The sequence below is a fragment of the Colius striatus genome, chromosome 2 (assembly GCF_028858725.1).
Source record: "Colius striatus isolate bColStr4 chromosome 2, bColStr4.1.hap1, whole genome shotgun sequence".
In the NCBI taxonomy this organism is placed as follows: Eukaryota; Metazoa; Chordata; class Aves; order Coliiformes; family Coliidae; genus Colius; species Colius striatus.
The window spans coordinates 100,874,420-100,898,664 of NC_084760.1; the positions used below are offsets into that span (position 1 = coordinate 100,874,420).

A 24,245-nucleotide genomic window follows, 5' to 3' on the forward strand; every position below is an offset into this window, starting at 1 on the left:
TTTAATAAACTTACCTATTATTTTCATATCACATTTTCAAGGGAGGAAAGTCCTACTCCGTTCATCAACTTTCTGTTTTATATTTTAAATGTAATGTAAAATGAATTTGAATCCTAAGATTATTTCATGTATGTCCTTAGTTTTTAGAAATCCTTCTTACATCCATGTTTTCAAAACTGCATGACACACGTTGCTTGTAAGCTGTGTAATAAGTACTGATCATCGAACACCTGAAAAAGGAAGAAACAACAAACTTAGAAAAACCTCCATCTTAAAATAATATATGAAATTCTGGTTATGCCCTTTCAAAAAGCATGCGACAAAATGAGAAAGGGGATAGACACAGAGATGACAAGGATGGTCAGAGGAATGCGTCAGCTTCAGAAAAGGGGAGACTAAATAAGCCTTGGAAAAGGAGGAGACAATAGAACAGAATGAGGCAAACATCTCTGTGCTTATGAAATAAAAAGATGAACAGCTAACTATTATCCCTTGCTCTTTTTAACACAAGAGTAAAAAGGTAATAAAGGAAATTGTCATGCAGAAAGCTGAAAAACAAGAAGAAAAAAGTACTATGTTAAAAAGCCCCATGACAGCATTGCTCAATGCACCCCAACAGGATGTTGTGAATCCTAAGATTGTCCAAAGATTCAAGAAGTGATTAAACAAAGTACTGGAAGAAAAATCCCTTCAGGGCTGTTAGGCAGGCGTAAACATATCCCACAGCTCAGAATATCCCGAGCTGCGTAGGATGCAAGGATCAGAAAGGGTTATGATGTGGCCAGCATTATTGTACGCTGGTCCTGTTTCTTCTACCACTTCCCTGAGTGCTTGCTGTCGGCCACAGTTAGGCACAGAGAAGACTGGGGAGTTGAAAGGCTCTGCTCTTGCATTGTTCCTTCAGGATTAGTTTGATTGAGCTGGCACACTCTGTCACTTAGCCGAGCTTTAGAGGTGACAGCATCAGACAGGCTGAGAAGACGCACTACGACACTTCTAAATGCTTTCAAGAAAAGTGATCTCTCTTTCTTTATTATGCTATAGCTTGTCATATAATAGCAATAATCACAATTGCTTTGTAATATACTCAGAGCAGCTTTGGAGATTGATTAAATGCTTCAGCTTCCCTTCAGCTTTAATCAAACCCAGCAGCTGTTTATCGTTCAGAAAACTTGAGATCAATAGAGCTTATGCCTTACTTATACCTTTAAAATAGTATGCTCTATACCAGCTCCCTTGAAGCTAGGCAAGCAGTAATTACAATAAGTGATCATATTCTGTACAGTTAAAAGTAAGTAGCTGATAAAATCACGAGAGTCACTAGCATAAAACAGTTTTGAAAGGCAGTCTTTCTTAGATGCAAGTTTCTCCCAACTTCTTTGATAAAGAAGGGATTAGAAAGGCTGTGAGCAAAATTCTGCTTGTATCCTGCCATCCACCTGAACATAAGGACCACAAGACAGAGTAAGACACGTGCCCCACCAGCCACTGACCTGTCCTCCAAGAGCCCACCAACAGCCAGGGAAAGTTGCTAGAAAGTCCTAAGCACAAATGAGAGTACCTCAGCTTAGATGTAAGTGCAATAACTAAAGCTATCAGTTTCTATGATTCTATGAGGTACACTGATACCTTGTGATTGTTCTCAGCCAGCAGTTTCAGAAGCATTACATCAATGAAGCTTTAAGTATATTTTGATTACATAAAAATAAACAAAATATCATGGAAGACAGTGGGAAAACTTACACTGACTTCCACAAGTCCGGGACCTCCCTCTGTGTTAATCATGGCAAGTTAAGTGAACGGAAGTTGAACTCCAGGCATAAAACCACCAAATCCAGATGAAACATACTGGAAAAGTCCATTTCATCATGCTGCCAGACAAGACAAACTCTTGGCTTCTGCCTTGAGCAGACAAATATTTGGACAGAAAAAGAAAGAGTGGGGAAAGTCATTGCTTCGAAAATGACACGTTATGGAAAATCGTTGCATCACTTTTACTAGCAATTCACGGCTACTCATTAATTTTGCAAAATTTCAGCAGCTGCTGCTCTCTGACATCTTCTGGAGCAGCAGAGGGTTTTGCCTGCTCACAAGGAGACAAAAATCAATGCCCAGGAGTACTGCCACACAACAAATAGTGTTTACGTGGAAGGTGACAAGGTTTGGTTCATGCTATACACGGCCAGGATCTGTGTTTGAAAGAGAACATTAGGACTGGTTTTTCCACCCACACATCCACAGCAATACAGGTCATTTTCCCCAGCAACAAAGACACTGTAAAGTGGTATTAATGTCATGTTGTGTCCACAAACACAGACCACACCAGGATTTAGGAACCATTTATGTGGTTTAGCCCTCAAAACCTCCCTCACCTGATCCCACCATAGAAAAGGGAGAGGAGTGAAAAAATTGTTAGACCACTTTTATAAGCACTGCAAAATATGACAAATACTATAGTTGCTTTGTTAGAGATTGAGACATATTAAGTTAATGATCATTAAAATCTACTTAAGAATGAGTTGGAGTAAGGGAAATACCCTGGCTACTTAGAAGGCCCCAGTCTTCAAGTCTATCAGGCAATGGAAGGAGAAAGTGGATAAAGCAAGATAAAGGTAGCCTGCAGTTATCATCTCCATTCAGAAGAGGAGGAACGCTGTATAACCTGGAGCTTTTCCACTTTATTTTGTTTTGCCATTTTTCTCAGACATATCTGAGATTTCAGCTGTTAAAAAAAGGAGGGAGATGGGGGAAGGCAGGCTCTTCGGGTTATTTTATGAACCCAGGAAAAGTTTCACACATTTCAATTTCTGCCACTCTGTGTTCCTTTTCACACTGCTAACCACTTGAAAGCATCTTGCAGGGAGAAGCTACCAGAGAAAATAGTTTTGGATGCTTCTTGTTTATTATATGCAGATCAAGCAGTTCTTATTAACTCAGTTTCCATTCTTCCTTCATAGGTAGCAGTGCTGTGATATTATTTGCAAGGAGCCAAGGTAATTACCATCCAGCAGGGTCCAATTGTTTTCAATTAAAAGCTTGACTGAAGTCTTTAGTTTTTAATACCATTGTGACCATCTGCTTTCACTGAAGTTCATCAGCAAAGGCACAGGCCTCATTCTAATGCTGCTTAATTATCTGCAGGAGTTTTGGTGGGTTTTTTTTGTCAGAGATTCATTTTTTTCCTGCTAAAGAAATGGGCAGCAAAGGGGCTGCCTGGCTTCACTAATAGCCTGCAGCAAGACAGAGTATCCAGGAAGATCGTTACCTTCATGGGAGATCCAGCTGTTATCACACTGACAAGAAGATCCAGGACACCCACAGGAGAAAGCGGTTAAGGTCAGCTGCCCTCCTCCCCTTTCAGTCACTTGCCTTCTCTTTCTGCCAGTAAATCTGAAAAGGCCACAAGGAGAAGGAGTTCGTCTAAAAACAGGCAGTACAATCCTTCCCTGTTGGTTACACTTGCAGGCTGTTCCAGGCCAGGAATGCAGGCAGGCTCTCCCACCCAGGCACCAGCTCCATCCTCCTTGCACGTGCAGTGCATCTTTTGCAGTCCTGTATCATCTCAGATCTGAAAATCTCCAAATCCCTTACAGGCGTTCATTAAGCCCCATGCAATCCTCGGGAGAAGTAAGTAAATATAATTTTCCAGATGGGGAAATTAGGGCCACAAGAGGTTAAGTGACTAGCCTGAGGCCAAACAATAAATAAGTGCCAGAATCAGCACAAGGATCTGCAGAGTCCCAAGTGTAACGAAAGTCTCTTATGTGCTCAGCTCCAGAAAAGGAAAAACAACACCCCAGCCTTCAGATCCTCAGGACATTTAACTTATGTATTGCAGCTTTGCTTTAGATGTGCCAGTTCTAATAAGGGTGACTCTTAACATTTCCAACTGTACCATGAAGAGAAAGACATTTTGAAGATTTAATGCAGGAACTACTGTCTCAAGGTAGGGAAGTACACTTGATATCACTCCATACCAGTGACCCAGGCAGGCACACACCTTCCTTACAGGTGCCTGCAGCCATTTCTATTGTACATGTCTATTTCCAAGGATTAGCCCTGTCGAGAGGCAGGTACTTTGCCAAGTACCAGTTAAAGAGGAAGAACATGTGGTATGACTGTCGAAGCTGGGGATACGCATTGTTCTAGTGGTAGCTTAAGTCTCACACTACAAGACAGACAAGAAGTGCTGGAGTGTGTCCAGAGACAGGCAACAGAGCCGGTGAAGGGTCTGGAGAACAAGTTTGCTGAGGAGTGACTGAGGGAACTGGGATTGTTTAGTCTAGAGAAGAGGAAGCTGAGGAAAAACATGTTCACTCTCTACAGCTACCTGAAATGAGGTTGTAGCAAGGTCTCTTTGGCCAATTAATCAATTACAGGACAAGAGGAAATGGCCTCAAGTTGTTCCAGGGGGGGCTGAGATTGGATATTAGGAAGAACTTCACTGAGAAGGTTGTTAAACACTGGGACAGGCTGCCCACGGAGATGACGGAGTCACCATCCCTGAAGATATTTAAAAGACAAATAGATGAATAGCTGAGGGAAACGGTTTAGTGGTGGACTTTGCAGTGTGAGATTAGAGGTTGGACTCAATGATCATAAAGGTCTTTTCCAAACAAAATGATTCTATGATTCTAAGAAGTCAGTGACCTTTCCTTCTTCTTAGCCAGCTATATAGGTACACCCATCTCTCATGTAAATCCATTCATCCTAGACTTAAATCTCTGCTGCTCCCTTGAGAGGCAGACAGTTGGGTTTCACCCTTGTACCTGGTGGTGTCTCTCTCTTTGCACAGATCTTCAATTTCTAGACTCACATAACAGTCCCTTCCAGAGGCCAGCAATCCTGCTCAGAGATGGTGCATCATGCAGGAGCACTAAATCTACATCAAGGTTGTTACACACCCAAGCCCAGGTCCTTTATGCTATACTGAGACCTCTGCGGCTCCTACGCAGCAAAAGTATTGAAATTGGAATCTCAGGCTTGAGAGATAATTGCTTCAGTAAATGGTGTAAATTACTTCAGTATTTTGAAAAGCTCGAGGTGTTACTGTTCAACTACTTTCAGCTATTGCAAATGTAATGCAATTTGTTTCCATATAGATTTCTTTTAAAGCTGTGTGTAGTATGTGTCCTAAATACATAATTACACACCAGAGTATAATGGCTCATTCAGGTTTATTTTGTAACTAATACACATTTTAAAAGCAAATTCTGAAAGAATATTCAGCAACAAACATGCAGCACACATTTTGGAAGATGGTTTTCTTACAGTTTCACTCCTAAGAAGCTCCCAAAGGCCTATTCCTGCCTCAGAAATAGACAAGAAAAAAAATGAGAAGAAATAAACCCTTTCTTTAAGAATTTCCTTGAAGGAAACATAATGACCCTGTTAAGAAAATAGTCCAGTAAACACATTTTTGGCATGAGTGTCCTGTGAATTGGATGGCCTTGGAAATTGGTAATAAGATTTTGCATCCTTTCCTCCTGCATTTGAAACTAATCTGTTCTCATAGAAAGTCAGCATAGCTATTCCAAAGAGTTTTTCAATGACCTATGCAAAATCATTTGGCAATGTCTGTTTGTGTAGCTCTTACAGAGCTATATGTGCACTGCAAGAAATATAGAGAAAATCTTTCATTTTCCAAAGTTCTCTCTATAATCCTCCCTCTCCCAAAAAAAAAGGACAGTTTTTGGTGAAAAGCCCTACAATGACAGAAGCAATAATGCACCAGTGCATGCAAGAGAAAGATTTTAAATGGCACTTGGACCAATGCTTATCAACTGGGGTCGATCCCTAAGAACATTTCAGACAATCACTCTCACTTAAGTTATTTGTATTTCAACATGCTGCTTTATTCATTAGTTCTAGCAAAAAAAAAAAAAAAATATTTGGACTCTTTTCCTTCTTTTGTAACTCTACAAATTGCCGTAAGACAAGGAGTTGCCTACTGACATGGGTGTACAACCAGCAGTGCCTTTCCTTATATCTTCTCAGCAAGCTCCCAACACTGTGAAGAGAACCAGTACCATCTTTAATTGGAGGTTTAATTGAATTAAGCACAAACAGGCTCCTAATTTTGGCACTAGAGTTAATTGTTTAAAGAAAAATAAAAATTAATCATTCTACCTCTTTGAAACTACCTGTTAGTTGTATTTAAGCAGAGGGACTACTGAGTGTACGTTCTCTGTTTTAAAGATGAAAGGGAGAGAAATGACCTTATAGTCATTATAGGTGTAAGTAGGTGAAGCAAAGCAAGACCTGAGATAGATAGCACAATTCTCAACCCTGGTGAGCAAAGCCAATGGTGTTGCCTGTGAGAATCCATTTAGGCAAAGGGGTAAGGGGCTGTAGGTCAACGCAAATATCAGAGTCTTCGGTCAAGTATTAAGGACATGTTTTTCTTTGATATCTGCCAATGACTCCATGGCATCTTCCACAACTGTCATGTAGGGAGATTTTACTCATCTTTGTAGAGGGGTCCAAAACAAGCACAGAGAGCAGCCCAGGTTTAGCATAGGTAGGAGGAAGCGCTTGAATTACATTCTGGCTAAATATGAAACTATGCTACCAAACTTTCCATGCAAAGTAAAACTTTATATGCTCATCCTACTTAGTCTCTCTTTATGGGCCTGCAGCCTATGTATCTGTACTGTATGGAAATGTGTTTTCCTGCCCATGTGGTGACCCCATGCACCAGCGAGCAGACAAGGCCTGCACAAAAACATCCAGGAAGTATAGCTGTAAGTGTCTCAGCTTGGTTTATAGAGTCATAGAATGGTAGGGGTTGGAAGGGACCTTTAGAGATCATCTAGTCCAACCCCCCTGCAGAAGCAGCGTCACCTAGATCAGGTCGCATAGGAACATGTCCAGGTGGGTCTTGAAGACCTCTAAGGAAGGAGCCTCCACAACCCCTCTGGGCAGCCTGTGCCACTGCTCCATCACCCTCACAGTGACATAGTTTTTTCTTATGTTTAAGTGGAACTTTTTGTTCCATTCCATGACCCCTTGTCCTGTTACTAGCTACAATAGAAAAAAGGGATGTCCCAACCTCCTGACACCCACCCTTTAGATATTTATAAATGTTAACAAGATCTCCCCTCAGCCTCCTCTTCTCCAGACTAAACAGCCCCAGTTCCTGCAGCCTTTCCTTGTATGAAAGATGTTCCAGTCCCTGGTTCTGGAAGTGCAAATAAATCTAACGAAAGATGATTAGGAAAAAGACAGAGTTGGGATGGAAAATAACAGTCTCTTATCCTTATCAAGTGAGATAGTACCATTTTCCCTACTATTTTCAATCTAATACCATTAAAGTAAAAAATTCAAATGTATTTTTTTGTTTCTCTTTACTCTTTTGATTAAGAGAGAATTTTTAAGTGAAAGTATATAGAAATTTACTCATGGCTCTGTGATTTGTCCAAGTCTACAGCACCGCCCTGTTGCAGCCCATGGGCAAGAAATGCTTCATTCATTTGCCTTCCTCCAGGCTTCATATTCGATGAACACAGATGGAATCTGAATTTTTAGTGTATATATTTGAGGTTAAAAAGCTACAATATTAGCATTCAGATTTTGCCAAACTCTTTCAGACCTGAGAAAAAAAAATGAGATTTCCAAGCACTTTTGTATCATAATAACTCTATTGTATCTTGTAGTCCATTCTCTTTGGGAAGAAGCTGGAATACAAAAAGTTGTATTTAAATATAAGAAAAAACTATTTCACTGTGAGGGTGAGGGAGCCCTGGCACAGGCTGTCCAGAGGGGTTCTGAAGTCTCCTTCCTTGGAGGTCTTCAAGATCCTTCTGGACATGTTCCTATGTGACCTGATCTAGGTTGACCTGCTTCTGTAGGGGGGGTGGACTAGATGATCTCTAAAGGCCCCTTCCAACCCCTACCATTCTATGATTCTATAAATACTGTTGCAGTTCAAGTTAGAGGTAGCTGAGCCCAATGAGATGAACCAGTGGAAAATGACCCTTGACTCAAGACATGAGAAGTGTACCACATAAGCCAGTGCCAAGGAGGAAGTCGATTGTTCTTTTAGGTCTTTCCAGATAATCTCTATGTGTTGGTTTCCTGACTTCCTCTGTCTCCTCCCCTTGTTGGACCCACACACATACTTTTTTTCAGAAACGTATGCGGTGCAGCAAAATGCTTCAGACTTAGCTGAGGGTGGGAGGAAAGAAAACTAGTAGCTCCCATTTTTTACATTTTCTTCTGCTTAAAAGGAGAATCTCCCTCATTTTTTTCCCCTGTCCTTATCCCTTCTTAAAGCACTCAGACAACTTAAAGACATAGACATAGAGTCTGAGTATCAAGAATCTATATGAAAAACAGTATTATCAGAGGATCACTTTGAAAACCTGTATTTCAGTGAGCTTTGTGCCATCTCTTGAATAACACCCTCAGATCTCATGTACTGTCTTATAATTATGAAAAACAGAACTTGGTATAGCATGCACTGTGTCAGCTTTGATTATGTCAGCAGAGAAAGACATGGGATATAGAGAGAGAATAAAGGAAGAATGATGGCTGTCTACTGGCTTATCAATTTACGTCTCTCCACAGTAAATCTAAGTCTTTTGTGCTGTCAGTCATGCACTCCTACAGCAGTGTTTGCTGGAATATGAAAATCAGAGCCATTTGTACACTCACATATTTGCAGAGCCTTTCTGGGTTTATTGCTTCAGTGGCTGCAGCATCCCCCATCGGCATGGGACCTGTGATTTGAGGCTTGATGTTTCCCCCTACTATGCAGCTTATGTGCAACTGTTCATACCAACACACTCTGAATCCCCACACTTATAGTTCAAATTATGAAGGAAGATGGAAAAAACCCTCAGGAAACTGTAAAGGTAACAAATGATCATGTGTTAGATGACATATTTCAGGCCTATAAATCCCAAGAATATGTTGGGATTGTAGCTAAAAATAACACACCTCCTCATAAAATATTTACTGTGACATAAATAGCTGCCTAGCCAACATCATGCTTTTGAACACATTAACAGCAACTCCATATTTTCAGCTGAAATGACAACCTGGAAACTAATGAAGACAAGAAGACATGAACAAAAACCATCTCATTGCTGCCATCACTTCTGTAGTAACTGTCAGCAGTAAAAAGCAGCTTCCTGGAAATTTCAGAGACATGGTGTTCAGAAAACAAAAATCAGACTTGTTACAGGCACAGCACATGATTACACACACACACACACACACACACTCTACAACTAAATTTTCCGTGAGTGAGCAGTAATTTAGGGCCTCACCCTTAACAAGCTCTCTCCCATCAGAACCTACTGCTAGGTATGCATCAGTAAGGATTCTTGCTATTATAAAACAAAAACGGTGGCAGAAAAGTATTTTCTCAATTTTTTTTATGCCCATAGTGAAGGCAAACACTATACCTTGTGAAATTTCCCACAGGACCACAGGTAACTAGCAAAGAGGAAAAAAAGAATCAAAAATCATCCTTGCCCTAGGAATTGCCCTCAGCTATTCCTTGAACATGGAGTAAGCATTAAAATCTGTAGCAGAGTACCATCCTCATCTAAATACTTGACTACAATTTGTCTCTAATGGGTTAAGAATTGCAATGCAGGGAAAACAAAAGCCACAGGAAAATGTGACAGACTAATAAATTATTGCCAATTTCCTGAACTTACGTAAGTTGATCAGAATCCCATAGAAAACTCTCCAAGCAATGGTTTTGTCTTCTAATTTTCTGCATAAAACCCAGAAAACTGTCATATTCATGGGCTCGGCTTTTGAACTGCATTCTGTAAGGCAAGTACAATTCTTCCAGATCAGCAAATCTGTACAATATGACAGTGTTTAGTTCCCACACTGAATAAAACATGGTCTGTCCTACTCAATCCACTTATTAGACTCAGCATTATTTTCTCACTATAAACATTCCTAACAACTTTGGACCATTTTTGTTATGAAGTAACGAAAGCACAAAATCATTACTGTCTTTAAAATAAACATGTATGTTATGTTTTCAGTTTTTCCTTTGTGTTGAGGCCGAAGTCTCCTAGTGCTTGGTGCTCCATGAGACTTCTGCTGCTGAAGGCTATTTCCTCCTTGGCATCTTGTAAAAAATCACAAAATCCCTGTGTCTGGGAAGAAGAGGTATTAAAAGCACATAAATGATAACAGAGAGAGCAGAAGGCCAGTTTTTTCATCATTTACCCTTAAATTTAACTGGGAAAGATATTTGGGTCCTGGAGTTTGATTTGGCCCAGTAAGGTCAAAGAGGAATCGAAAGTTTCCAGCAACAAACACTGCTTTGCGGCATTTGTTATCAGCAATAAGTAAACCAAACCATATTCGCTATTTTTGCAGCTCCTTAGACATCTGCGTTACCTTCACTCAGAGCCAGTCTCCCTTATGGCAACAACATCACCTTCTGCACTATCAGGAGGAACCTGTGCTGGGATTAACCTAAGGTCCACTAAAGTTGGTAGCCTGTTACTGTCAGTGGCTGACTGAAGACGCCCAGGAAGCAGTAAAAGGGCAAAGCTAGCACACAATGAGTCATAGTTACGGCCTTGTGTTTCTCTTCCAATCCCATGCATCGTTAAACCAGCCTGAATTTTCATTGTAAGCTGCTGCCTGCTGAAATTGCCTTGGCAAGTCAAAGACGGAGTCCAGGACGTAGTGCAGTGAATGTCCCATCTTGAGTTTTGACTACCAGGTCTTGATAACATTTCCAAAAACCTGAAGATGTATCTGTACCCGTAACACCAGAAAATCCATTAAAATGCTGTTCAGTCTTTCACCTACTCTGTGTTCTTTCACCTCTGAGACACGTTTTCGCACAAGAAGTACTTGAATGACAGCCCTAGCAGCAGCCTATCACACCAGAATAATAAAGGATTAATTACCTCCGTCATCAGCACTCTATTATTATTTGTAGCATCAAGCGCCTGCGTTTCTCTTGTGAACTAAAAATGCCTGGAAACACAGAAAAGAAGACACTGTGCATTAACTCAGTGAGTTTTCTAGCCTGCACCTGTGTTTAATTAGTTACTCTCAAATCAGACCTGCAGAGCCAGAGGCTGCGAGAGCACCGCTGACTGCTGGCCTGGCTGGGCTGCCAGTGGAATTAATTGCATTCTTACCATGGATCTGTCCTCTGCACAAACAAAAGTTAATCATTTACTGGGAAAGCCTGAGCTGATGTTTCTCTGCCATTTGCACTAGAGTGTAGAACATTTCAATCAGGGCATCCTCCCTTCATATTTATTGCTTGCCTTCCAAAATGACATGCTGACCACTGCAGTACCGCTGGAGACCTTCACAGAGGCAGGGAGTAAGAGGGTACAAAGAAGGTGTGTCTGTTCCTTTAGCCCTCAACATTACGGTGCTCATGTAAGCTTCAAGCAATTCATACATATAAATGACTGTATCCTCAAAGCACTCTTTCAGAAAGGAGGAAGCATAATACTGCTGTTTAATACATGACAAAGACAGGGGCTCAGGAATACAAACCTTCTTTTGGTACAGAAACCAGGAGAAAATCGAAGTCCACTGCATTTTGGCATGGCTGCTATTTTCAGCACAGGAACATTCCTCTTTGTTAGAAACTCAGGCTACACCTCATCAGAGGGCTGGCAAGAAGACAGTGCAGAAACAGATGTTTGGGTATGAAGCTGATACGTCCGGATTGAGCAGCACCTGTAGAGCATGTCTGAATGGAAAGGACAGGGTACAGGTCTGAACAGAAGCCTTGTGCTTTCTTTGCTGCAAATGAGTGAGTGGGTTGCTAGTCACAGCTCCGTGTCTTCTGCTTCTTCCTCCAAGGCCAGACAGCACCATTTCCAGGAAGAATTTGTCGGGATGGAGCAAGGACAGGAGTGAGAGGGATGGCAGAGCTCAGCAAGCCTGGGAACAAGGAGATATTTCCTTTCCCTGCCTGCTGAAATAACCCTCTTGGGTGATGTGAACTTTCTTCCATATGAAGAAACTGTAAATGGACTGTTTGTTTGTGAAGAGAGGAGAGCAATTCAATCAACAAAACTCTTCGAAGCTTTTGAAACATGCAGTTTAGAAATGATGGGCTTTCTTTTTAAATCTTTTTATTTCGCTTTCTGGGAGCAGCCTGGTACAACTCTTTTTAAAATTAATGGCATATACTTGATCAAAAATGCTAAAATGCTGGCTCCAGCAAATTACACAGATAATTAAGCCTAATTTCAATAATGCTCTGAAACACTACTAATAAATCTTTTGGCTCTTGCATTCCTTGAATATACACGAACTACTTCATGAACACCAAATTCCTCCCTCACAGCCTCTTTTCTGTTGAGCTTTGGCAACCTCGAGCTAAATTCTGCTGTCAGTTATATCCCCGTAAGTCTGGAGCAATTGCTTGTCCTCGGTGGCATAACTCAAGATTACAGCTGTGTAAATGAGCACAGAATGTAGCTTAAAACGTCGTAAATCCGACCTTCAGCTTGCTTCCATGAAAGGGGAAAACCCAGGAACTTGGTTTTACATTCAGTAAGCTTCTTGGAAAACTACGCTGCATAAATACTGTGATTTCAGTTATAGACATAGCTGAATTAAAACAAAGTTAAAATTTTCCAGTATCTAGGTCTACCAGGAGGAGGTAAGGTGCTGAGTGTTGTGTTTATGAGCTACCACAGGCAACACTTCTTTTAATCTCTGACATGTCCTGTGGCCCCCTGCTATAGCATATCAAGACCTTCAGCTTAGTTTTGGTTAATAGGTCACTGTCTGACCTCAAAATACTGCAGCCTTTGGCACCAGCGGCACCTGAATGTTTATCACTCAAACTCCATGAACACTGATCACCCACTCTCCCAATCCCCATTGCTGGGTCTATTCTTTTGGGAAGACTCAAGGTGCATGGGTCTCACAGACCACAGGAGAATTGGAGATCTCTACAGACCTGGGCATCACCATTGCTCCTGCTGAGCTGTTAGTTCATTGCCTCTCAGAATGGATGACTCAAGGTGTTTGGGGATACATCTTCACATAAGGACAGAGAGAGTCAGTCCTAGTATCTCCCTGTGCAACAGGGTTTTGCACTGGGTCAGTGACACTTCTGCCTGTACTCTTGAAATATCTACAAGCAGAGAGCTGCTGGAAAAGAGAACCCTTGTTCTCCTCATGATAAGCAGGCCCAGTAAACAGTCTTCCAGCCCTGAGTACTTTCCCAGACTCCTTTTAGCCACCATTTCTCTGAAGGGTATTATAGAAGACTTGTCAAAAGGATGGTATTGTAACACACCAAACTGAGTTAGAAGGCAGAATATCACAAAAAAACAGGCTTCTAAACAAAATATCAAAAAGAAAGGGGGAAAATAATAATTTCAGTGTCTTTTGTTTGTAGAAGCACAAGTTAAATAATTCATTCTTTTTCTAAACAATTGTTTTTTAAGAAAATATCTTTTGCCAAAAGTGAAGTAGAATCTTTGCAGGGTTGCCACTTGCAGTTATGAAAGCTTATCTTACTTATTACTTATATACACATCTGAAACATCAGTTAGATTCAAGCAAGAAGAAAAACACCAAATTGCTACAAAAGAAATGCTCCTATACATGTCAATTTTGATAATCAGGCTAACCAAAGTAATCAGAACTGCCCTGATATGTTCATGTAACATTCAGAAATCTCTATCAGCCCATTAAGTATAACAAATTACTGGCCCATACATTCAGGACTTCTATCTGCCCAAAGAATAAAATGATGGCTATGTGCTACAGCACACATCTGGATAAAGCTGGACAAAGATGTGTGTATCTGTGGCAGCAAGGGTATTTATCAATGGAAGAACAGCTTGCAGAGGATATGCCAGCATTTTATTCACTTCTACACTGCATTACCAATTTCTGGCATTAATCAAAATTAAAAGTCACTGCACTTATGCAAAATACTTAAAAATAAGCAGCTTCTCTTGTCTTCATTTCTAATTTTCTTAAAGCATAACTTGATGCATTACCATAAACGAATGAAAGTGCCACAAAACCCTCATCAAAATGTGAAAGGAGACTGGATCCAAGTGCGATGGCCTGTAATTCACCTGCCATTGAGGGCTGCTTTCGAAAAATGGTCCAAATGCTGATTGCTATTTTAACCACTTTAAATATTTTAAAATATCATTTCCATTTTTCTTTCTACATTAAAGAGCCAGTGTGCTTTCTATTTTAATTCCCAAACTGAAAAGACAATAGAACAGTGTTTGAAGAAGCTGTTTCACATACTTGTCAACACAGACATGTTGCTGGGGATGGCAGTGAGGGCAATATTTTTGACTAGCATTATCAACAGATCCACAGATTACTAGGAATCTCTGGGAGGTCAGCTAAGGCTCTATATCAATGATGAGAAATAACAGGAGATTTCTCTTTACTTAACCAAAACTATTTCCATGAAAAAATCATCTTAGAGTCTAGTTTGCTTTGGAAACTCTGTGGGATCTACAACTTCTTCTGCAAAAGGGAGCTGTTTGTGTGGAATTTGAAAAAAAATACCCATAGGTATTTCAACAACAACAAAAACTCGTTAATGAAATCACCTAGATTAAATTTCTTCTTTTTTGTGGGTTTTTTTTTTCCTTCCCTCTTTCCAGTAGCTTCTCACTTCTTCAGAGTTTGTCTGGAACCAAATGTCACTGCAAACTGATGTGCTGGGTGCAGAATAATAAATTTCATCCAAGACCTTTTGAGTTACAGGTCATTTAATATAGTAACTGTGGGCAAGCCAGGCCCCTATTGTGCTCCCACTAATGTCAATGGATATTTCTTGTCCATGAGTTCAGAAATGCATACTATCCCTGGCTGTGACAGATTGTTCCTAATCTAAATTTGTCACACTCTGCCACTGTCTGTACCTCATTTTCTGGATACACATCTTCAGGCATCCAAAGATTAACTTGCAGAGTAGGTTGGTGTCATTGGAAATGGAGGGAAGGTAACATCCGCCTTGGGAGCAGAGAATCTTGTTGTTTGGGTGCAGTTACTGTCCTTCACACATAGCCCTTGCCAAGGACTCCTTCCCACTTCCATCTTAATGCAGGCACAAAGGGGAGAGAGCTTGTCTGGTAACAGTAGTCCAGGGAAGTAGAGAATATTAAAAAAAAAAAAAAAAACTGAGAATTTATGTTCAGGACAGACCAAAAAAAATGGGATCATTTTTGTTAGTACTGGCAGAAAACTATGTGCAAAGACAATGTCATTTGCTCTTTGGCTCTGCTTGTGATCAGGCTTTGTATATGTTTGTAAAATAGCCATTCCTGTGTTAAAAAAACCCACAAAACACACACCAAAAAAAAACCAAAAAAAAAAAAAAACAAAAAAGGAAAAGGAAAACCAACCAAATCAAACCAAACCAAAAAAAAAACAACAAACCAATCATTTTCTCCTTTCAGTAAAACCTAACCATGACCTCTTGTATCTGGCTAACTTAGCAGGTGGAAAAGATTAACATCATGAAGCTCCAAGCAATTTCAACAAATGCAAGGACCTCAAGTTCCCTACAGAGACCTGCCCAGTTAGCTGACCCTTTTTTTTAATTTTCCTCCTTACAACTAAGTTTTTCAGGAAACAGAATGATAAGAGTGCTTCAGTGCACCCAGTCAGTTGTGAATATGCACAGGATGAAGATGCTCTGCTGAGAATGCCACAGGGAGGATATGATCCTCTGTGGAGTCCAGGAAACCCCAAAACCCTTACTGAATAGTGAAAGTGAACAATAAAGAGATAGAATAAACCCCAGCCAGCCACAAAACGATCTTTATTCAGCCTGGAAACACCATCTATCCATAGCCTAGTGTTTTGTTTCACTTAATTCCAATATGTTTCAGTAATTTTTTTTTGGGGGGGGGGTAAATAATATACCATTCATTAAGCTTGTGCATATATATTAGTCCTAAGAGACTGACCAGTTTCCCTTGCTAGCTTTTCCATATCAGATTTTTCCATGTTTATAACACCTTTTCTGTTGCTGTGAGATAGACTTATACAAACAAAAATCAATCCCTGTCTGACTGCATAGGGAATCAGTGACCTTGAGCAATCACCACGTGCAAATGGCATGGACAGCCTGCATTTCACTCTTTTAACCTGTTCAACTCTTGGAAGATGAAAAGCAGGTCAGGATTTTTGCAAGAGGACTTTGATATTTTTTTTTTCAACAAACAGACTTGTTCTCCTGAGGTCTTCACATCATTATTGGAGGATGGGAGCTGCTTGCAGAACATGAGGAGAGCTCCTGGCACCAGAACATGAAGATAGGCCATGGCATACAGCAGGTCAGGAAAACATGGACTCTGCCAGTTTTTAAATGTGTCTTTAAGCACACAAGTAACAGGTGAAACCCAGGCACCACTAATGTCCATGGTAGTTTTACTATCAACCTCAACAAAGGAAAAATTTTATCTAGCAGGATTAATTTATAAGTTTAATATAAAGGTCCAAGGCCCAAATTGTTCTTTAGTCATTGGAAATTAATAATACTGATTTAAAAGCAACACCACATAACCAAATTATACATGTGAGTAAATGCATTATGCTGGACTGCAGCAGTGTAAGGGAAAAATATTATTCACCTTCCAGGAGAAAAGAAGTTCTTTTTAAATGAATCTTTAATTTCACAGAATCACAGAATCATGGAACGGCAAGAGTTGGAAGGATCCTTTGGAGATCATCTAGTCCAACTCCCTGTTAAAGCAAGTTCACCTCGATCAGGTGACACAGGAATGCATCCAGGCAGGTTTGGAAAACCTCCCGAGAAGGAGACCCACACCTTCCCTGGGCAGCCTGTGCCAGGGCTCCCTCACCCTCACAGGAAAGAGGTTCCTCCTCATGTTCAAGTGGAACTTCCTGTCTTCCAGCTTGTGTCTGTTACTCCTTGTCCTGTCACTGGGCACTGCAGAAAAAGAGACTCACCCCATCCTCTCGACACTCGTCCTTTAGGTATTTATAAGCACTGATAAGGTCCCCCCTCAGTCTTCTCCAAGCTAAACAGTCCCAGGTCTCTCAGCCTTTCCTCATGAGAGAGATATTCCTTAATCATCTTGGTAGCTTTCTGCTGGACTCCCCAGAAGTTCCCTATCTCTCCTGAGCTGGGGAGCCCAGAATTGGACACAGTACTCTAGATGAGGCCTCACTAGGGCAGAGTAAAGGCAGAAGAAACTCTTCCTAATGCATCCCAGGATGCCATTGGCTTTCTTGGCCATGAAGGCACATTGATGGCTCATGTTTAGTTTGCTGTCCACCAGCACTGTCAGGTCTCTCTCTGCAGAGCTGCTCTCCAGCAGTCACTCCCAGCCTGTCCTGGTGCATGGGGTTGTTCCTCCCCAGATTCAGTACTCTGCACTTGCCCTTGTTGAACCTCATGAGGTTCCTCTCTGCCCAATTCTCAAGCCGGTTGAGACCCTGCTGAATGGCAGCACAGCCTCTGGTGAGTCAGCCAGTCCTCCCAGTTTGGTGTCATCAGCAAATTTGTTAAGGGTACATTCTACCACCTCAACCAGGTCATTGATGAAGATGCTGAGTAAGACTGGTCCCAGAACCAATCCCTGTGGAACCCCACTGGCCATAGACCTCCAACTCAGTGTTGCTGGTCACCATCCTCTGGGCTCCGTCATTCAGTCAGTTCTCAATCCAACTCTAAATTTAATATATTCCCTTGGAATATCAGCTTAAAAGAAAAATTTATTACCCTTTAGGAAACATATCCATAATGGACGTTTTTCAGGTAGCTCTCATGAAAACATTCAAAATAAATGTGAACGCACACCCTAGGTTTCCATAAATGTCAACATTTATTTCTGGTAAATAGTGTTCCTTGCTTTATCTCTGCCAGTGGTATCCCCTCAGACCAATAAATCCATACAGGAGTCCATACCTCCTTACTACTGTCATTGGATTACAAATGATTACAGGTGATAGAAGTATTGGATGAAGTCTGAACTCTTCCCCTATGGGATACTGTTTTCACCCCACTGCATGACCCCCAGAAGATATTTTCCTGCTCTCGAACACTACAAGCGTTCATGATAAATGAAGTGAAGCCACTGCTTTTGGGTCAAAGTGACCACCAAGAATTAGTGATGAGCTGTCCCACAGCTAGGAGGGCCATCTCAACATCCTACATTGTCTTGCTTCATACATATATCTGATTGACGTGCAGTAATCACATACACTAATAAGTCGTGAAATTTAACATTTCTTCAGAATATGCCTAGGAGAGATGGAAGAATTGCATGCCCATTTCTCAAATGAGAAATAGTCTATATGTACCAATACAACATATAAGCAGGTCTTTTACTACAAGTGTGCTAAATGGTAACCACAGGAAAAAAAAAAAAAAGATGGTGTTGCATGCAGAAAAGACTGCTAAAAAGGAAAGAACTAAACTCACCTTGAGACTGCACTAAGCATACAGGGTCCTGCAAAGCAGATAGTCACAGTACAGGGAAGTAGAGGGTAATAAAAAGCAACTCAATGACTTCCCAAAGATGACAATACTGGCTGTGGAGGGCTCACAGCCAAGACAAATAAAGATGTGTTGATTGTACATCTGCCTACAGGTTAATTTTGTTGGGGGAGAAGGAAGCCTCAGAAACTTTGAACTATTTTCCATTGCAGGAAGCCCTTGGTGATGATGGAAATGTGCAAACTGCCCACTCTTTCCCTGAGAGTGAACTGTCCCACGTACGAAGTCTGCTGACACAAGCTCACTTTGAATCACTACCGAGGAACCAAGGGAAGGAGGAAGAAAAGATGAAAGCAAAACAATGTCATGAGAATGTGGAGAAGGGCCTTTAGCCTTTTGCTAAAGGCAAAAAAAAGAGGGACCAAACTCACTGGACATGAGCTTCCGCACTCCTGTGTGAAAACCCACTCCTACCTCAGGAGGCTGAGAAATTGAGCTATGGAAAAGTAGCTGTGACAACATGTAGCAGTCAGGCTTACTGTGAACACCTCACAGGCAGGGAACACTCACGGGAATCTAAGAAAAACACAACTTGTGCTACTGATGAAAATGAACGCTTGTTCTGTGGCAAAGGGGTAACTGGAGGAAAAAAAAAAAAAGAGAGACTGAGAAGCCACTGTGGTAACTGAGCCTAAATAGCATTTCCAGTGAAATGTCTGGGAACTCTGCCTTGACACAAGTAGTGATATGCCCGGTGCTCCTGAAGCTGTGCTCAAAACATGCTCTGACAAGTTTGCATTGTTCCAAATTTGTGCTGAAGACAGTTAATTCTTTCATAGATGGAGAAAGTCAAATGGATAGCTTGACCTTGGAATTTGGCCTGGAAGGTATTCTTAGTCTCAGTAAAGAAAGTGTTGTTCATTTTGCATAGCAAAGCCTGAGAAGAGGGGCACCAGGAACCCAAGGAATTGTTAGTGACCTGCTTGGGTTTTCTGTTCACTTAAACCACCTCAAGCTTCAAATTGAGTCACTACTCCATTTGCTACAAACATTCCTCAAACCTCATAGGGGCACAAAATCTGTTACAGTACTTTTCCTAACACCTTGCTTCGCAGCCCAAGAAGTCAGGAATAATGAAACAAGCTCCAAGTCAAACCTTTTTCCTAGCTTTGTGGGATGCTAAGGCCTGGCCTTACAGTGCATGTAGCCTTCCACTGGGAACCAGCTTTCTTGCCCTAAGACCCTTTCACCTTCAGCAAAGGACAAATGCAGCAAGGAGAACCTACCCTGAGAGACAGATAAACCTGCTCACACCTTTCCACTGGACAGATGGAGCATTTCCTACACCTGAGGTGACCTTTGAGGACACATGACTGGATCACAGCTCAAGACAAAAATCCATACAGTGGAAAATCAGCCAAGATCACATCCATTCCAGCCGAAAGCCCTGTCACCTAACGACAGGTGATAGACCAGAACATGTAGAAACATTCTATATTGTCCTGTCCCCTCCTAATCCAGCGTTAATGTTACTGAAAGGCAAAAGAGGTAGAAGACAGTAAGCTCTTCCCCTTCACTCACTCACCTGTCCTTCCTCCCACATCCCCTCGCCAGCATGGGAAGCAGAGGTTCCAAAAGGCCAGAGGGCTGTTCCTTAGGTTGTCTAGCCTGATTGTAAGCAGAAGGTCCTGATGCAGGTGGCATGAAACCTAGCCTTGTGAAAGCTCATCTTGAAAATGGAGGAGCTCAAGAAATGGTTTGATTTTGGCAGGTCCTCTCCAAGCTGACCACTGTTTCTTTGGCACAAGAAGGAAGCTGGGACCTGTCCCAGCTGGACTCTGGGTTCAGTTCTCTTCTATGTGAGGCCCCAAAAATAAAGGGACAGAACCTGTAAGCTGCAGAAGGCCTCATCCTGAAGTCACTAAGAGACAAAAGAAAAAAATTCAGTTAATTGAAAATACAAGCTCAAAAGTGTTTCTTATCCTTTCCATATGTAGTACTGTGCAATATACCTTTTTCAAGTGCATTTTAACCATGTCTTTGTTGATCCTGCCTTGTGCCCACTCTGGCTTGTATTTAATGTTCCACAGCAGAACATACTCAGCTTTTGGCACAATAAAACAAATAGGTTTCTTCCTTTTTATTTGTGCATGTCATTAACATTAAACACATGATGTGGAATGACAATGGAATTGATGGCTTAATGGGATGAATTTTAATTTAAGTAATATTTCCATTAATCTAAAAGCTCTCCCTTAAAAGTCTGTAGAATTTATTTATTGGAAAAAATCCAGCATAATTCTACTGAAAATTCTCCTCTGAATGTTAATATGTCAGACTTTTAATGCTCTCTTCTGACAGGTTTTCTTTTTGCCTTTGAATGTTACTGGCATAAGAATATATTTCTCATGTCTTCTGTGTAACAAAAAAAAAAAATGGTAAAGAAAAAGAAGGAGTGAGTGCTGCAGAAATCCCAGTAGGTGTACAACACCATAGCCCCAGATCTGTCCCCTTGGCTGGAGAAGCACATCCCAGATTTGTTACTGGTTTATTTTAGGCTATGGAAAATGCAGAGGATTAAAAAGGCAGAGGGAAGCAGATGCCATGCAGGCAGAGGCAGCTAAAAGCCAGTCTCCATCAGAGAGCACAGAGGCACTGCACCCAGCACAAGAATGTGTTTTGAGGCAAAGCTAAGCTGTGGCAGCTGGGGCTGGGACAGAGAGGTGCAGCTGTGCTAGAGGAGGTGAATCAGCAGGCGGCATTCCTGCTCTCGGAAAACAGCAAAATCCACCATGCAAAACAAATAAATGCTGGCCTGTGCTCTGTGTCCTCATGCCCTGTATGTTTGTGCTTGCTAGTTGTAGAGCACAGGGGAAAAGAGTGGAGTCAGATGTGCCTCCAAGCCTGAGTTCAGCCCGTTCCAGGTTTGCCAAGCACACACATCTGCACGTGCTTTTCTGTGGGATGACAAACTCGGGTACTTCTCTGTCCAGACTTCTTTCAGGGAGAAGAGGGAAGACCAGAAACACAACAGTTGTCACATCACTTGTGTTCTGCTGGACAGCACACACAATCCCAATGAGGCAGTGGAAAATACCTAAATAGGACAGCATGGTGCAGCTCCCTTGGGAGCTCCATCCAGACACATTTGTCCAGCCCTCACCTTCACCAGTCTGGTGCTGAAGTGGCTGTGCAAACACCAGGGAGGTGCAGACGTGTGAAGATGACTACGTCTCTCCTAAATGGCAGCAGGCTCGCTGCCAGACAGCCAGTGCAGAGCCCTGTGAGTCAGTGCAGGAGAGAGAGGCCCACTCAGGCAGACCCACCGGGCTTCCGTCCTCCCCACACTGCCTGCCAAAACTGGCTAGCCCCAAGACACAGCCAAGGCTATGTGTGCATGAAAATCAGTCACAGCAGCCCAGTATCACCCCAGGGGCAGGCCAGCAAAACCAGATCCTTCATCCTGCTGCAGCTGCTTTGAAGAGTTTAGAGTCAAAACTGAGCATGTTAAGAAGCCACTCTGTTTGCCCTGGCCAGCACAAGTAGATGTCCCCATGTCACAGCAAGTCCTCCCCTAGGCTGCACAGGGACTAGCACTGTACTGAGACCTTGAAGGCATCCAGAGCAGCAATGGTGAGCAGCACTACTCTCTCCTCTCCTCTCCCTACTACAGACACAGGTTAAGCAGCAGGAGTGAGTTCTGGGTCAGGACACAATATCCCTCCCTCTTCCCTTCTCCTGTCCACTGCCAAAACACCCCTGGCTGTATCAAACAACCCTCTGTTACAGCCTATTCATTTTAATTTAGGGTAATTGTTAATAAGAGCTCAGACATGAATGGTACAAAGTGGCAACACCTTGGCACAGCAGAATTTGTCTAGTTCTGGGAAGCATTTTCAGCCCAAGAGAGCCTGTCTCCACTCGTGGGTTCTACCTCCAAGACAAGCTGGTTTCTTCAGCAGAGGAGATGGAGCTGCTCCAGCAGCAGGTGTCCAGCAGCTGGAAGACTTTCCATCCAATTATCTAGCTCAGCTGTGGGAACACAGCACTCCCAGCAACTGTCTATAGAGTCAAACAAAACCCACTTCCTTGCCAAAAGGAGATTTCTTCTGGAAGATGGCACTAACCCTATGGTTTCATGGTACTTGCACAGGGACATGAGTGGAGAAGACTATGCTCCCTTCCAGCCACAGCCCTATCAAGATCTGCCTTTCTCCACAGTTAGAGAGGGTCAGGAAGGGCAGCCAGCAATTTGTGTGTGGCCTGAGCCTGGTCATTATCTTTCTCTCTTCATCACTCAGCTACGCCTCAAATCTGTTCTGGCCCTAGATGCCTTTCTGTCTCTCCCCTCCTCCCCTTGCTCCTCCTTGCAAAGACTGATTTTGGATAAATCCAAAGGAAAAGAGTGATGAACATATTAGTATTAACTCCTGCCTGTACAATAATAAAATGCTTCAACTTTTTTGATACCTACACAGCTAAGTAAATCCACTTGCTTTTTACTAGATGAAGAATACTGATGCCGACCATCTTCTTACAGTCTTGTGGAGGGAAACATCAGAAGGACACATCTATGCCAAATGCCTGGTACAGATCACATTGAAGAAAATAACCCTTATTAGCAGCCATTTGGTTAGTACATAAGGTTTCTGGAGACAGATGAGGACTTTGCCTTCACATCTTTCTTTTTCTTCTGTCTCCCCCTCCACTCCTAGCACCTCCTCGTGTCCAGTCCAGGTTTCTGCCATGGGCAAGTGGATTAGGCACATGGCTGACTGGCAGCTCTTATAACTGGAAAGCTGATTCACACTTCTGCAGCTGGCTCAGCTCATATCACTGAAGCCCTAAGCAGCTCTTCTTCCCTACCTGGTAAGTAGTTATGCTTACCTACTTTGCAAAAGACATTATTTCCACTTAACATATCTAAGAACAGCATGGAGTGTTGCTAAATTGGAAATCTAAGGTGAGAGAGCATGTCTGTGGACTGCTTTGCATGGCCACACAAAGCCCCAGGGGAGCCATCTAGGATCTGCATCCCCTGGGGCTGAACTAAAAAAAGCAGCATCAAGATGGCATCTGGAGGAGCCCATCCATCTCCCGCTCAGCAGGATGTTAAGCAGCTACACTGACAGCAATTGACAGTGGGAAAGTTAGTGGGAAAGCATGTTTAAGCTAGGAGGGATATGTAGAAATCAAACAGGTTAAGTTTCCAGATCTTCTGTTTCAGAGATGGTGAAACTACCTTTAAGGTCTTGAGTTCTGTCTTGGGATGGCAGTATAGTGACTTCATATCAACACATTTTTTACCTCAGACTCATCAATGCAGAACTGCATGTGTGTATGCATACATATGAACGTCTGTATATGCTGCTTAAGCTGATTATTTTCTTTTTTATTTCTCCCTACTACACCCAGAAACATAGATCTACTAAATGCATGATAAAGGAGGGGTTTATGTCTTTAGATTCATACATTTTCAAGTTTAAACATACCCCTACTGTGTTCACTGATCCAGGCGAGAGTCGGCAGGCAGCTCACCGCAGCTTGGCACAAGTCTGGCACCTGCCACCTAATAGATCCACAAAATTATCATGGAATTTTATTTCCTCAACATGAGCAATAGATACTACCGCTGGGCTTAGCAGCAAATGCAGAGCCATGAAGTAAATATTTAATGATAAACAAACCTGTGTAAACACTGAGTATATATATATAATTGATGATAGATACACTTGGGACTGGAGCAAGACCTAGAGCACTTGGCTTTAGACACAGTATCCAAAGGAATTACTTCTCCCTCCAAGTGTGACCTCTGACATGTCCTCCAGGG

The 24,245-nt window shown here is 42.0% G+C and overlaps 1 long non-coding RNA gene across 1 annotated transcript in view; it reads right to left on the reverse strand.

Annotated features, from left to right (window-relative positions):
* Positions 1-3,343: 3,343 nt before the first annotated feature.
* The window catches only part of LOC133624979 (uncharacterized), a 28,723-nt gene continuing 7,821 nt past the window's right edge, over positions 3,344-24,245 (reverse strand). The window contains exons 4-5 of the long non-coding RNA XR_009818248.1: positions 20,001-20,336; positions 3,344-3,390 (exon numbers count right to left, since the gene is read on the reverse strand). This is a non-coding gene — a long non-coding RNA (uncharacterized LOC133624979). The remainder of the gene's footprint in view (positions 3,391-20,000; positions 20,337-24,245) is intronic.